The following is a 17,545-nucleotide window of genomic DNA, read 5'->3' as shown; positions in this document are numbered from 1 at the left end:
CAGTTTTTTCAGCTTTCTCGAAATTCATAAAATTCTTTAATTTTTCTAAACACGTCAAACACACACCACCTGCGGCAAAGCATCTTGTTGGGCATTCAATTGAAAACATTTATTATATTTCCAATAGCTTGTGTTCCATTTGACCATAAACAGTACTACACTATCAAGCGTAAAGAATTCCTTGTTGTATTTTACATATTCGACAAGTTATTTTCATTTTTATTAATTTTTTCACTAATTTTTAAGCAATTTTTTGCACTACAATTGAAAAACCAATAACAATAATAAACATGTTTTTGTTTATGTTTTTATTTTGTGACAAGCAGCTGTCCTTTAAGTTTAGAGTTGCCAGATGATTAGCGTCATTGTCATTATTAAGGTGGAAGTACACAACACCCGTGAAGGCGGCAGTGCGTTTTACGCTTTTTAAATTTTTCGCGCTTTACAAGCTGCAAGTTACAGACCACGCGTCATTTTGATAAATCTTTTAAGACTATAACTGTTTTAAAAATCAAAATTTTACGTTTTTGTTTATTTTTAATATTGGTCTTTCATTGTTGGTGAAATTTTAGTTTATTCTTATTTTGCACAAAACAAAATACAACCCTGATCAGCTACCGACTGTAAAAAGTTGAAAATTGCTGAACTTTTTGCGGCAGACGCGTTACAAACTACAGTATGTAACTTGTTAAATTAAAATACAGTATTTCAACTTTTTTGACAGAAGCCTATTACACGTTGTCGCATATTGTGTACTTCCTCCTTAGTTTGCAAATTTAGAACTTTTTTTCTGTTGTTCTTAAATGTTTTAATAACATAAAATATATTACAATGTTTATATGATTTGCTAAAAGACCAAAAATTTATCATATTAGGACAGAAAGCAAATTGTAAGCGTTTTTTATACATAATATGGCAACTGTAGTGTTGTTCTTATTGTGAATTGTTTTTTTATTTGCCTATTTCTGTTTATTACAGGTGTTAAATTGTTTAACTGAAAAATCGTTTTATTTTACGTTTAATGAATAAATTATGAAAAGTTTACCGTTTCATGTTTTAAAATATCGGTTTAAAATAAAAAAAACAGTAATTTAGTACATTAATTCGTATTTTTTTTGATTCACAGTTTTTTTCGTTAGTTTGACATATTTATCCCGCTCATTTGATTTACGTTTTTGTGATGAAGTCTATTATCGTGTTAAAAATGTGTCGTAAAAAACTTGATTATAACAAAATAAAATATTGCAAATATTTAAAATATTGTAATAATAAAAATATGTATATAATTTGCAATTTACTGTGAGGACTATTTGTTTGTTATTGTTTATGTTATCAAAATAAAGCCGTGCTTCAAAATTTGTGACATTTAGTTCTGAGGAAGATGAAACAATTTAGTGCGAATTATGAAAAAATGTTTGCTGAAATGTAAATTTAGCCGAGTCTATATATAGAAAGAACATTCTTCAAAGTAAGTATTGAATGGATATTCATATTAGTAAACTACATGTATTCAGGATTTTCAAAATTGAAACATAGCAATCTTCCAGTGAAAGGGGTTTGGAAGTCAAGACAAGGTACATATGTACATAGCTATTAATATTTTCTTGCATTAATTCAGAAAAAAAATAGTGTGTGTATATATGTACATTTAGGTGGCTTTAAAATTGAAGTTTCTACAGTTCCCACGGAAAATATAAATTTCGTTCTTTCTAGTAAAGGTATTAATTAGTTAATATTTTATTTTCATTTTTCAAAACTCATTTTCTTCTCTATTTAATTAAATTTTTCCTGCGTAAAGTACGTCCATTTTAATAAAAAATTTTCGGCTTAAACATTAAAATATTTATTTTATTAATTAAAATATTAATTTTAATAATACTCTTTTTAAACACTACAACAATGTTTTAAAATTTATTCAATAAACAGAACAGAAATACATAACTAAAAATATGTATTCATTTGGAATTTTCTAAAACTTATTTCAATATCAATGGCAATACAACTTGTGGTTCATTAGTACGTGGATTGTCCGAATATAAAGCCACAGTTTTTTCATTCAAATCGAAAACACCCACGCAAATAGTTTTCACCAATTGTTCAAGAGTTCCATCTTCACGGAAGACGCAATGTTCACCACCACTGCAATCGCCCAACATTTCAACAATATCACTTTTAGTTTGGGGTGGTTTATAAGTACTAAAGGTATGCATGCGTGAGACACTGGAATCGACCTGCAATTGATTAGCCTGTTCAATATCCATGCGTTCATATCTAAACAAAAAAAATAATAAAAAAAAAGATTTGTTAAAAATCAATCTAGAAAATTATCTAGTTTGGGAATAAATTACTGGTTGGTATGATAGTTGTGTTCGCCTTTCTCGATTTTCTTAATATCCAAACGAGATTCTTTAGCATCACCTAAAACTGGAGCCATTTCAATGTTGTAGCACAATTTGGAAGGATCGCTTAAAATTGAAAAATATTTAATAATCAATAAAATTTAATTGCAAGAAATAAATATTAAAGAATGTTTCCTACTTAAGGAAAGTAATATTAATGGAGCAACCATCAGAGCACCAATGCCAGCATCTTTCAAAATGTCTAAAGCTTGATCAAAGTTTTCAGCGCTAACAACGCTCTTGTAAGGAAGTGACGAGCTGGTGGTTAAAAAATAATTATTAAGAAAATACCTTCACTTAATATTTTTGTTATACTTACGTATTTTACCACTTCTTAAGACTTCAGCTGATAGAGTGTTAATTGAAAATACCAAACCATGATGATTGTAGTTCATTGTATAACCAGGCAAATGACCAGCATAACATAAGGACATGAAACGTTCCTCCTTAACATTATATTTACCCTGTGGTGTATCATTTATGATGTGTGCAACCACAAAATAGTAATGGTTGAGGTTTTCTGTTAAAGCATCTTCGGTATGGGCTAAAACGCGTTCATTTTCACCATTCAAAATAATAGTTGAGCATCCAGTAGGCTGTTTTTTATCTACAGCATTTAAGTATTTAAGGCTTTGTGGTAGGATTTCATCCATATGCAAAAGGAATAACTGAAATAAAGTTTGGACGAAAAGTGTTGAATGTTATTAGAAAAAAGAATTTCTTGGGAGGGTGGGGGAGCTTCTTATAAAATTTCTTTCAATTCAAACATTTCTGTCGAAATTTAGTCATATTATTCAATCATTTAGGGTATATAATTAAGAGCATTTTAAAATTTTTAAATTAAATTGAACATTCTTTCAACTCAATTCTATTTGTTATAGGAGAAATTTCACAGAATAAAAATGATCTTTAAAATATATGTATTTCTATTTGAAAAGAGTTAGTTTATTTTAGGAATTAAGTGAATAGAATTATGTTGTTATTAATTAGTTTCTTTCTAATTAAAATTAATATTCGGAATATCATTTAATTATATTTAAAATTAATTTTAACTGAGTATCCTTAATAATAACACTCAGTTTTTATTATTATTATTTTTTTAAATATAATATTTATGTATATACAAAATAATTGTAACGGTATAGCAAAGACAACACGCTAATAATTATTATACCCACCATCAAAAAGATGGGGGGTATATTGATTTTGTCATTCCGTTTGTAACACATCGAAATATTGGTCATAGACCCACAAAAGTATATATATTCTGGGTCCTCATTAAATTCTAAGTCGATCTAGCCATGTCATTAAATTCTAAGTCGATCTAGCCGTCTGTCCCGTTCCGTCCGTCCGTCCGTCTGTCTGTCTGTTGAAAGCACGATAGAGTCCCAATGGAAAGAGCTAGAGGGTTGAAATTTTACATAAATATTTCTAACAGGTAAGGTTTGTTTGGTGTTGAAAATGGGCAATATCGGTCCACATTTTCTGATAGCCCCCATACAAGTGGCCCCTCGAAAAGCAGCTTTAACAGCCATAACTTGTTTAAAAATACGAATTCGGCATATGGAAGTTTCTTATGATCCAAATCATTATGCAAAATTTTATGAGGATCGGTTCATAATTGACCCTACCCCCATATAAGGTCCCCTTCAGAAAATGACTTTAACGCTCATTACTGGCTTAAAAATACTAGTATATAGATGAAATTCGACATAAGTAAGTTTCATACGAGTCAAAATCTATCTAAAAAATTTTATGCGGATCGGTTCATGATTGACTCTACCCCCCATATAAGGTCCCCTTTAGAAAATGACTGCAACGCTCATTAATGGCTTAAAAATACGAGTGTAGCGATGAAATTCGACACAAATAAATTTAATACGAACCAAATTCTATCTACCAAATTCTATTAGGATCGACCCATAATTGACCCTACCCCCTATATAAGGTCCCCTTCAGAAAATTACTTTAACGCTTATAACTGGCCTAAAAAATACGAGTATATAGATGAAGTTCGACATAAGTAAGTTTCATTCTAGTCAAACGAGGTTTGATGGTGGGTATATAAGATTCGGCATTGCCGAATATAACACTCTTACTTGTTTTAAATTAAATTTTGTTCTACAAATCAATATAAAAATGTTTTAATTGTAATATATTAAAAAAATGTTGAAGGCAAAAATTAGGTGTTTATTTGGTAACCATTAACCGCATGGATTATTTATTAAAAAAAGTATTAGCATTAACATTGAAAATAAAAATAACAATGTTAATGGTAATTTTCTTGTAGTACTGTTATAATAAAGTAAAAATGCAATTGGCTATAGATTTTAGAGTGACCAGGTTATTACTATTTAAATCTTTAACATAAATTAAATATTATTTTTAAGAAAATGTTTAAATCAAATAGAATTTTAGTTTGCCTTTAACTACAAAAACAAATTCTTTAAAAAAAAATTTTGACGGTTATAATAGAGTATAGAAATAGTTATCAAGTGACAAATCTATTTGTTCTAAATTTAAGATAAAACTGCGGAAATGTTAAAAAAGAATAAATGATAGCATTGACGCCAAACATTTGCCTGAAACATTACAAGTTTCAAATTACATCATTACAAAAATGCAAACAAAAAATTACTTTACTATTAATGTAACGTTTTTAATGCAAGCTTAATTTGTATTCTCAAATGTGTATCGAAAAGTCTTGTTATACAATATATGGATAACCGGCAATGGCTGTCAAAATAAAAGACATAATAGTTGGCAAAATGCAACTAATTGAATTTCTTTTCAAAAGTCATGTTTTTTCTTAGTGTCGAATTGCATTTTTCACATAAACTGCAATTTGTTTGGCTTCTTTCTGCATTGAAATTGTTTTTTGCTTTGCATGTTATTTTGTTCAATAGGGGGTTTTTGTTTGGTAGTTTTTTTTTTTTTTTGGGGTAATGTGGCCTTAGTTGAAGACTTTAAAAGCCACTATTAAAATCAATAATTTGTTTGTTTTTTAGTTCACAATTAAATTGTTTAATATTTTTATCGACAACTAGTTAATCATATGGTAGATTGATTTTTAATAGCCCACCAATTGGTTTTTTTTAATAGATATTTATTCTAAATAAATTTGTTAACACGCAATTTTGACAATATGCTAGCACTAAGTATGAGTATTAAGTGTTGTATGCAGTCATTTAAGCACGATTATTTAATGGCCTTCATCACTGCCACGTTTGGTTCTTTGTTTTTTTTTTTTTTGTCCAAGAATTCTAAAGATCACTTTTTGTCATTCCTTTATTTAAATGGCCATGATATTGTTTTTTGATTTTTATAGTGATTTTTTTTGGTCTGTTATAATTTGGCTTGTTACCACAAGTGCATTATAATTGTCTAATTAAAATCCAAACAAAATAAAACTCTTGTTTTTATACTTGAATCTAAAGTACAATTTTTATTTAATTTACCGTTTAATGAATGATTTTTTTAACTACAATTTTTGTTCATTCATTTGGCATTGAAAACATAATATAATAAGTGCATTTGAAATTAATTACCTACACATGTGTTCGCACTTATGCATATCATTGATATTTAATAGAAACAAAAATGCAAGTTAATTGTTTAGCTATTTATGTGGTTTCATATTTATATTAGATCTGCCTTTAAAATAATTTTAAACTATATGCTAGGCTATTTATAGTAAGACTATATACTAGACTATATTCCAGACTATAGTACACATCATGGACTTCATTACAGACCAGACTATAGACTAGACTATATATTAAACTATTTATTCTATGGACTATTGGTTGTAGTACATAGAATAGCTAGACTATAGTCCAGACAATAGAGTCCAGTATATGGCTAAGAATAAGATTAAATTAGTCCATAGTTAAAATTTTAGACTAGAATATTTTTCAAATTATTTATTAGACTATAGTTCGGACTATAGAATATACTAGACAAGGCTATAGTGTACACTATAGCTTAAATTTCAGTCCAGACTATTGATTAGATTTTAGTACAGACTGTAGTCCAGGCTACATATCACACTATTGTCCAGACTATATACTAGACTATAGTCGAGAATATACACTACACTACCGTTCACATTGTAGACCAGACTAGTACCCAGATTATGGATCAAACTGTAGTATAGACTGCGGACCAAACTATAGTTCCTACTAGAGACTAGACTATAGTCAAGAATACAGAATGACTTTAGTCCAGACTATAGACTAGAGTAGACTTTCGTCCTAACTATATACTGGACTCTAGTTCACACCATAGACTAGACTATAATCCAAAATAAAGAGTACACTATAGCCCAGACTAAAATATAGATTATAATCAAAATCATAATGTAGTACATCCTTCGTACAAGACTATAGTTCTGACCATAGACTATAGTCTGCAGTTCTGACTATAAAATAGACTATGTATTTGAATGGATCTAGAAAAATTTATTTGTTGATTCCTTATTCAAAGCTAAGACTTTAAAAAAAAAGGAAGAATTTTATTTTAAAATGAGTAATATCGGTTAAATATTAACTGCAAAACGCGTAAATAGTTAAAAAAAGTTCAGGTTTATGTCAGATATATTTTTAGAGCAGGTCTAATAAACATAAATCAAAAGTATATGCAAATGTATAACAGCTTTAAATAATTAATTATATTTAATATTTTTTAATCTTCAGCAATGTATAATAATTTACAAGACGTCGCGTAAATAGTTACAAAAGTTCGCGTTTATTTCAGATTGATTTTATTTGCTTTCACTATAAATAATAATTTCCTTCCTATGTTGGTCCAATTAAGTCTTAATTTTTGTATTTCAGTTTCTCACTCAACTCAATAAAGATTTGTTGGTTTAAGGTTTAACGTTCTAAATGGATATTTCTTAATTTTGTAAATTAAAAACATTGAAATAGGAACCGATTCTTAGTGAAAATATTATTGAAATTGTATTCAAATAAATTAGAATATTGACAGGTTACGGAAAGCATTTCTTTTCTAAACTAAATTTTGCAGGTGTTCTTTAATTAATTATGTAGTTGAAAAATTTACAAAACAACCTACGCAAATTCTTTATTTTAAATCGCTTATGCAATTTTATAAAATTTTACATTGGTTACAAATATGTTAGAACAACATGATTAATTAAATTTAATAAGCAGCGATATTTAAAACGGTACTTTTTTACTGAAAAATATTTGATCAAAATTTGATTTTAAAAAGGGGGGTTTTTTGGGCAAATTGGTGTTAACCAAATAAAATCTTTTGTATTTAACTTTATGCGAAATAGTAATTTTCATATGTATTTTGTATTGAAATTGTAAAAAGTGTAAAAACCATAATTAAAATACAAATAATTAACTGCCGGAAAATTTTATTAATTTTTTTTCTAAAATAACTAGTTCTGGAACGAATGCAAAGAGAACTAATACAGATTCTTGTATAATAATCTTGGAACCAGTGATGTCGTCATTACTTTTTGAAATTGTTCTCTGGAAAATTCTTGTGATTATAAAGTACTTTAAAAATTTTTCTAGGAACTAGTTTTAGATTCGATTCACAAACTGAATCGTGAGTGTTATTGAAAATTCTGGGAATAAATTTTATATTATATAAATCTTATTATAATTAGCCAAATAATTCCATACTTATCACTCAATCAAAATGCAGTTTTTGTCCATAAGATTTATTATCTATGATAAAACTAATTTTTTGAAATTAATTATCACCCAATTTACTTTTAATAGCTCAATAATCAACGCTTTCGTGATGGTCGTTTATTAATCAATCTTATTGATGACATGTTTGAACAAATACTTAATTAAATGCAATTAATTTGTAATTCTGTTGATTTTGTATTTTAAAATGTTTTTGTTTTATTGTAATTGCAGTTACGTTTGAGTTAACAACATATTATGAGTTAATAGCAAATATTTAATAAATAAAAAAACAATAATTAAAATTGTAGGTGGTTAATCTCGGTAATTGTTGTGTTTTTTTTTTTTTTTTTTTTGTTAAAACATTAATTTTGACACGTTTTTTTCAGCAACTATTATTTATGTAAAACTAATATTAGAATTATGACGATTGTCATGAAAAAAAAAATAAACAAATATTTAATATTTTAGAAAGAAAAGGTGATGTAAGACGGAAGTGAAAAAAAAGAAATTCGTTAAACTAGTTTTATTGTAGTACATTTGCATAAATATTGAAATAAGCCGTTATACATATTTATATATCAAATATGTATTTTTCTATGCTAACAAATTTTTTAAAATTATTAATGTTTTGTTAAATTGCATTAAAATGTAATTAATTTATCTTAATGACAATTTTATACACACATAATTGCGTTAAAAACCAGTTAAATTTGAATTAATTTTTCATTCTAAAATCTTAGTAGGAATTTAATTAAACAAATTGTAGCAGAGGAAATAAATTTTTGAAGCCGATTTTTTAATTTATAGTTATTTAAGGAAACAAATATATATGTTAGTTTTTTGTAACATAGAATTAGCTACTTGACTGGTTCATGATAAATAGAGCCCATTTTTAACTGATATGAGTTATTCAAGAACAAGTCAATAATTCAAATTTTGAATAAAGAAATTTTTTGGCATCCATTCTATGAAATGGTTCTTGAACTAGTTTCAGGTTAATTATCACATCTAGACAAGAGAATTCTAATAATGAAATTTATCTCTGTACAGTTTAGAATGCTTCTGGTACTATAATTAATTAGTTCTGTTCGAAATTAACATCCTCGGAAGTAAGTCTATTCCATTAGTAACAGGTATAATTCTTAAAACTGATTTATTATTTCAATTATTTAGGAATATAAATTAAATTTTGGTTGCGTTTAATATATTAGAACTAGTTAAGTAACTGCTTCCTGATCAACAATTTTTGAACTAATTCTTTAATCAATGATTTTAATTCAAAATTGTCATCGTCGGAAGTAATTCTAGAATAACAATTACTGCTTAGTAATAAGTCTAAAATAAGTTAATTTTCAGTGCTTTTTTTTGCAACCAGTTGAAGTATTTTTCATTTCGCAAGAAAATTTGTTTTAGTTTGTTTGACGCTGAAACAAATTATTTTTATTCGAATTTTTCAACTTCGGAACTAATTCTATGGCAGCGTCATGGAATCAACATTTATTCTATTCGGTTTTGTTGGAAATATACGCCCTCGGAACTAGTTATACGAAAGCTCTTTAGAACTATGAAACCTGCTTAGGAACAGTATTGGAATTAGTTATTATTTCAGTGATTTTTAATAAAAACTAGTTTAAAGAAATAGTTAAAGATATGTTTAACCTTTATTTCTCAAGAACAATATTAAGTAGATGTATCTTGTACTCTTTCCATGTTTGGTTTCAAAATAATTAACTTTGGAACTAAGTAACGTAATAGAATAAACGATTTTTATTTGAATTTGACATCCTCGAAACTAGTTTTAAAGAAGTTTTGGAATAATTCTACAATTGATTATTTTTTCTATGATTTTATGCTGGACCCATTAAAGAATTTTTACCCATTATTTTGAACAATTTCTAGAACGTCTAAAATTTAATGTAAATATTTCAGTTTCGATTTGAAATCTACGATTTTTGTTGAAATTGTCAAAAATTCTTTAGAAGCATAATAATGTTTAAAGTTCTAAGAAACTTGGGAAAATTTCTAGAACATTTTTCAGCATTTTTTGAAATTGTAAAGATTGTTTAGAAAACCTTTAACATCACAACTATGTTCCAGAGAATGGTATCTTATTGGAAACGTTACATAGTTTCAAGATTGCTGTTAACGGTTCTAAAGTGTAACTGTTAGCATTCGTTCTAGAACTAGTTATTCTCATTTTTCCTGAGTCTTAGTTAAAAATTATAATTTAAGTTTAATTCCTAAAAGATCAAAAGTCATTAAAATTAGCACTGTTAGTTTTATTAGCGAAAGTTAACTTTAACTTTTCGCAATAATTCAGCTAGAAATTGTAAGACATTTGCATTATTTTTAAATAAAAAAAAACTATAATTATAAATGCAACTTTCGTAGCATTTAACAGATACTTAAATTCTTATTTATATTTAAATTTACGTGACATTTTTAAAAATTCAATTTAAACTTACCTTGTGGAATTCAACTTGGGCACCATCTGCCACACCTTCTAATTCTCTGATATATTGAGGGAATGAGTTCTTAACACTTTCTAAAGTTTCATTATAAGCATTCTCTGAAAGAGACAAAATAAATTAAGCAAATTTTTTTTCAAATAAACAATAATATATTATTTAATTTTATGATTAAATAATAGCTTAAATTAACATATTTATACTCACTTCCTTTTTCGGTAGCGTACAAAGGTAAATAAACTTCAATTAATGGAGACGATAAGAGCAAAAAGTTTTTAATCATTGAGGAAAATGTACGACCCTAGAAATAGACAAAAAGTGATTGTTAAAATAGGTTATAAATTTTTTATACATAATTGTTTTTCAAAAGATTTTTTTTCAAAAATTGACCACCCGTTGTGTTTTGTTTTTTGTGTAGCAAAATGTTTTTTTGCTTTTTGATTTCACAATTATTTATATTTTTTACCGCAAAAATACTTTGATAAATCCATCACGATTTTATTGTGTTCTTTGTTGTTGCTAATTTTTATTTATGTAATATGTATAAATCCTATCTAAGACCATTAGTAATATATAATATTCTAATAAAATGTTATAGCATTAAAAAGAACTGTTAAGGAATTAATTGTTATAGCTGACATGTGATATTTATACCTTTGGCCTTCGTTAGAAGGATTTTCCATATCTTATATAGTTTCTACAATTTAATTTTGCGACTACATCCTTACTTATAGAGGAGTCAATTTGTCTATGTCTCTCGGTTTGTTGAAATAAAGATCCGTGAGAGAATATATATGTATTCAAATATTTCTGTATTTAAATCTTAAATTATTAGAGAAATATTTCCAGAAGTTTTTTTTTTCAGAATTTTGAATATATGTATTTCGGATGCTATTTCTATATGTTTAGATAAGTATAAATATGAAATATGTTTATATGAAAAAAAAACATATTCGAAAGATCTTTCATTTGATATGCATTATGTTTAGCAAAAGAATTTTGAGATATTTACATCCGAAAATATTAAAAAAAAATCGTTTTTGAGATTTTAGTCATATCTCAACCATTTATATATGTTCAGAATTTGGGATTTTTTAAAATTAATAAAATTTAAAATTAAAATTTTAATAAATTAAAAAACAAAATGAAAATATTATTTTTTTTTTATTTTTAAAAAATTAAAAAAATATAAATTTGCTCTTAGTTTCATTCGAATAATTTTGTTTTGAATAAAAATAAAATTTTATTGAATTGCATAATTGACAATTAATTTTTTCATAAGAAAATTCATTCAATAATTCAATTATTTATTAATACCATTTACATTTTGCAAAATCAATGTTAAACATTTTTTATTAATTAATTTAATATGTAATAAATTTAATATTTCTTTATTCGATTTTGCAAAATCAATGTAAAACATTTTTTTTTAATTAATTAAATATGTAATAAATAAGTATTTCAGAAAAGTAAGATAATTATTAAATTATTCAATAAGATATTTGTTGTTTAAGTAATAAATTATGTAAGTAATTAAATCGATATGCGTTTGTAGCACGTTTAAAATTAAAATTGTTATTACAGCTTCAAATTTAATTTGACGGTAATTTACAGACATTATTAATTTTTTTAATTTGTCATCTGTATTTTCGAACATTATTTAGCAAATATTTTTCAATAGAAATCTAAAAGAATTCAAAAATCTGATAATAATTGTAAAATTTCTTTTAAATAAACTAGTTTTTGAATGGTAGCAAAAGGGACCACTTTAGATTTTTAAGAATATGTTCAAATATGTATTTGTTATCTAAAGCTTCTTTAGATTTAGTTCCAAAAGTTACAATTTCAAAAAGAAATAATCGATTTAAGAGTTGATTCAACTAGTCAGTAGATTACCGAGTAGACTAGTTCATAGACTATACAGTAAATAAAAAGGCCGATAAATTATTTAGTTCTTTGTAGGAAAAGGTTAGTCCATACTTTATACTAGGGGAACTTATTACTTTAAAGTGGTAATGTACTAGAAGGGGATCACTTAATAAATTTGTTCCGGATTTTATATTATATTAACTTTTAAATCTTAAAAATTGAAAGAGTTATAGAGGGATAACTGGGGTCTTCAGAAGATTGATTTCAACAGGCAGACAGACAGACAGACAGACAGACAGACATACAGACAGACAGACAGACAGACAGACAGACAGACAGACAGACAGACAGACAGACAGACAGACATACAGACAGACAGACAGACAGACAGACAGACAGACAGACAGACAGACAGACAGACAGACAGACAGACAGACAGACAGACAGACAGGCAGACAGACAGACAGACAGACAGACAGACAGACAGACAGACAGACAGACAGACAGACAGACAGACAGACAGACAGACAGACAAACAGACAGACAGATGGAAATGGCTTCCTTCAACTCCGCTTCCTATAAGGTAGGGTCGGAAAATTATATTGTGGAAATTACAAACGGTATGACAAACTTATATATATATACCCTTTTTACAAAGGTGAAGGGTTTTATTATTTCAGTTGTAATATATTTTATTTGACAATGAACCGATTCAAAATTTTAAGATTCTTAACATATTTTTTTTTGACGGTCATAGTTCTCAAAATGGGCTAGCATGTATACATATCTAATTGATTTTTTCGGCCAATAGTTAAGTTTGCCGATTCACAGAGTGTTTATAGAAACATATAAAGCCCTTAAAGCAAATTTTATAATTTTTCTTTTGAGCAAAGGATAAAAAAGGGACCATATTGAAAAAATTAAACAAAATTTATTATTTTTTTGGAAACAGTGAAGAAATTGCTATCTAAACTCAATTGGACAATTTTTGCTAGGACCAATAGGTCAAAAGTTACACTCATTTGAAAAAAACCCTATAAGACTAAAATGTCCAACTTTGACCCTCTCTTACTCCGACAGTTCTTGACCGATAGAGCTGTCTGGCCTACTATCCAATAGTACTATCATTGATGCAAATTTCATCCAAATCTATTTTTTATGTTAAGTCACTTGACACGAAATTGCCCATATATTTTAAGTTTAAAATGTTAGTCCATGCTTGTAATAAACTCTACTATTTTGTGGTTATTTAATATGTCTTCAAATCCACGAGTTTAGAGTAAGTCTGTCTTAATTATTTATGAGTTTTAGTTTACGACAAGTCAATATTGTTGTTGTTGCTGATAAATATTTATTAAATTTTAACACAATTTTGAAGTTCACGATCATTAAGTTTTGTTTTACGTTTTAGCTAATTTTGCTGTTGTTGTTAATTTAAATTTGTTTATAAATATTTTAGTTGTTGTTTAACGGTAAACGTATACTGTTGATTTTTTTTTAAAGTTAATTAACAAATTTGTTTGGTTTTTTGCCCTCTCCTCCCCAACAATAATAATACATATGAAATATTTAAAAATATTTAAACGCATGATAAGTTGTTGATAACATTTAATTGTTTAGGCACTTTTTTTGATTGATTTATTATTAGTTAATTTTTTAATTTATTAATTGTTATGTTTAAGAAAATTAAAGTTTTTGTTTTAAATTTGTTTCAAAATTTATTTGATTTGATTGTTTTCTTAAATATTTGTGTAATCTTTGAGATTACTTAATATTTGTTTTATTTAACTGATAACATTGTTTGACAGGTACTTATAAATACTATCTATATGGTTATTTGTTGATTACTTCTTTTAAAGTGTAAAATAATCTTTGAAAATAGTAGATAATTGTATGTTATAATAGGTCGAAAATATGTATTTCAGTTAGGTTAGGATCACTTAAAATGATCTAGCTATGTCTGTCTGTCTTTATTATGGATCGAAGAGGAGAATAGCTATTGGAATGAAATTTAAAAATAATAATCTCTGATAAAAAATCTTTGGTTTTGAAAACGTGCTTAATCAGTCCAACAAAATAAAAAATAACACGCACGGGCCATTAATTATAATAAACTAAAGAGTTTTATTGACGGGTTGTAAGGTTGTATAATTCTGTACAAATATTAAATGGTTTCTACTTCATTATTCATCTTACTATTTCTCTTCAAACTTCATTATCTTCTACACAGAAAAAATTATCGGTAGTTTATTTTCAATTAACATGTTTTCCTCTTTCTTTAACTTTAATTATCTCATTGTTTTGATCTTAAGTATACAAATTTGATTAAACTTTTAATTGAATCAATTAATTTTTTAATTGGCTGAAAAAGTTTTTCCAGCCTACTTTTTTATTTTGGTTTTTTGTTTTGATATTTTATTTAAATAATTTCATTATTTATAACGGAAAATAATTCTCAAATAGTCAATAATATTTTAGGCATAAGAAGTTGAAGTTTCATAAATATTTTAAAATTTATAAATCACTTTATTTGTTCAAATGTGACAATAAAGAGATATTTTTGAGAGTGCTTAACGCATTTTTAAAGGTAAAGGAATCCTTTAATGTTGTAAGCATTCAATTAATGCTTTGATTGTTTCAATCATCGAGTTTATTGATTTTTAATACATTTTTAATCAAATTGTTCAATTTATTTGATTAATAAACTAATTGAAATGTAAGTTTTATTTTATTAAATATTTAATTTATCCAATTAATGAATTAGCTAATTTTAAATTTTTAATTTAATTACTGATGTTAATTGTTTTGATTATTTCTTTAATTGGAAAAAAATATTTTTTTTTACAAATTTCATAATTGATATCATCATTTTGTTGATAGGTGCAAAACTTGCTTGATACAATCAATTTGATAATTAAAACACATTTTCAGTTTTTTCTGTGTATAAACAACTACATTTAAATAATTTGTCATTAACTTTTGTTTTATATATTTTTATATAATTTATAAAAAATGAATGTGTTGTATATTGTCTGCACGCCCTTAAAAATTATAAATTTAAATTTTCTATAAATTTTGTTTGTTTATCAATAACAACTGTTAAGTTTTAATTTGTTATAAATAAACAAGCCCCTTTAATTTTGTATTCAAATTGCAAATAATAAATTAAAAATTACGTCCCTATTATTTCGTTGTAATCAAAATTTTTACATCAAAACACTAAAGACGATTTAATAACCTTAGATTTTGAGTGAAAATTTTTTAAATAAGTTTGTATTATTGATTAGTTAGTTGTTTGTAAAAATGTAGTTTATTTTACAAATTATCATTTTTGTTATCAGCAATAAATTGTGTAATTAATATTGTTTTAATATGAAGCGTAATTTGTATTAAGTAAAATCAGTTATAGTTAAGGAAAATCATTTATTTAAAATAGTTTTAAAAGTTTTCTTTTTAATAATAGATTACAATATAAATTTTAGTTAAAATTTTTATAGATTGATATTTTATGAACATATCGTTGTCATATTTCAGGAAAACTACATAGACAGAAATGGTTTGGGTTATAGATACAAAGGGAGCAATCTCTGCTTTTTCCATAGACTTATTTGCGCAAATGGGTAACCGTAATATTTGAAAGATAACATGAATTTTCGGACATGTCTTAATGGGCTTAAATTTTAAAGCTTCCTTAAGAATTATTCAAAATTTATGAAAATTATTTTCAAAATTTCTATGTTTGAAATTGTAAAATTGGGCTCAAATAATTCTAAAATATTTTTTTTTCGAATTCTTATGATTTAGAGATTATTTTAATTGTATTAAGTTCGTATATTCAAATTTAATTTTGAATTTTCGAATATACTTAATATCGTTTATATTCTGAAATCATATTGAATTCTTTCAAATTATTAAAAATTGAACTTTAATTTCATTTCAAAAATAAAAAAAAACCTAGTAACACGCTCAACTGTCATTTAAAATTAGAAACAAATATCCTTGATATTTTCATAATTTAAATGTTAAATTATAAATTCAAAATATTGTTCTAACAGAACACGCACCATCAATAAATTTTTCCCTACGTGGTCCTTGAGTATCATACATGTAAATAAATTACAACTTACCATATCGAAACCCACATCATAGTGAGTACCGCGGGTGTAGAGTACAGGAATAGCCTGACGACGAGGAATATTTTTAGCGCTCATTTTCTAACTTTAATAGAAATGATGAAACAAAACAAATGCAAGTTATTAATTAAACAATTTAACAGTAATTTAACTTTTAAGTAAAAAAAATTCTTATCACTTTAATTTTGCTGATTTTTGTGTTTTATTTTCAAGCACTTTCTCGTAAATGTTTATATCAATGTAAATAAAAAATAAAAATTTTAACCGGCAATAATAAAAGTGATAAGTCTTAAAATTCAACGGTTAATACTTGTTTTAAAATTATATTCTTTTTTAAATTTATTTTATATATTTGTATTTGTATTAAATTTTTGTTTACTTTTTATTTATATAGATGTTTTTTTTTAACAGAATTTTTGCCGTTTTATATTTTAAAAAGTTCCAAAACGCTCGACAGTAGTTCTCAAACTAATTGGTTTAAAAATTCTGGCCTGCAAAGTTACTTCGGTTTTTCTGTTTATATAGATTTTTTATTTCGTTCGTCTGTTTGCATTTATTTCTATTACATGTAGTAGGAGCCGAATTGTTTGTGTTCTAAACTGAAAAAGTGCTGGTAACTGCTTTAAACCGAAACATTTTGTTTATAAGTAGGAACATAACAAAAAACTGTTCTCAAGTTAAATTAGAAAAAAATTAAATATTGTTGCTGTTATTAAGCTGTTATAATTCGTTCGCAACATATGTACATACATTCGTAATGAAAGAATCAAACAGAAACCTTAATACACGCTGTTTACACATACTTAGAGAACAGTGAGGAATAAAAATGGAAAACAATTCATAATTAATTTATTGTCTAGTATATAGTTTCGTCTATAGTTTAGTTTATAGTCTAGTCTATAGTCTAGTCTATAGTCTAGTCTATAGTCTAGTCTATAGTCTAGTCTATAGTCTAGTCTATAGTCTAGTCTATAGTCTAGTCTATAGTCTAGTCTATAGTCTAG

General features: G+C 26.1%; 1 pseudogene; it reads right to left on the bottom strand.

Annotated features, from left to right (window-relative positions):
* Positions 1–1,920: 1,920 nt before the first annotated feature.
* Positions 1,921–17,170, bottom strand: LOC119606256 (annotated as a pseudogene).
* Positions 17,171–17,545: the final 375 nt, after the last annotated feature.

Source organism: Lucilia sericata, unplaced genomic scaffold (assembly GCF_015586225.1).
Source record: "Lucilia sericata isolate MDLA Ls3-8-SP2 unplaced genomic scaffold, ASM1558622v1 Contig000565F_arrow, whole genome shotgun sequence".
In the NCBI taxonomy this organism is placed as follows: domain Eukaryota; kingdom Metazoa; phylum Arthropoda; class Insecta; order Diptera; family Calliphoridae; genus Lucilia; species Lucilia sericata.
This window is presented reverse-complemented; position numbering and strand designations above follow the sequence as displayed.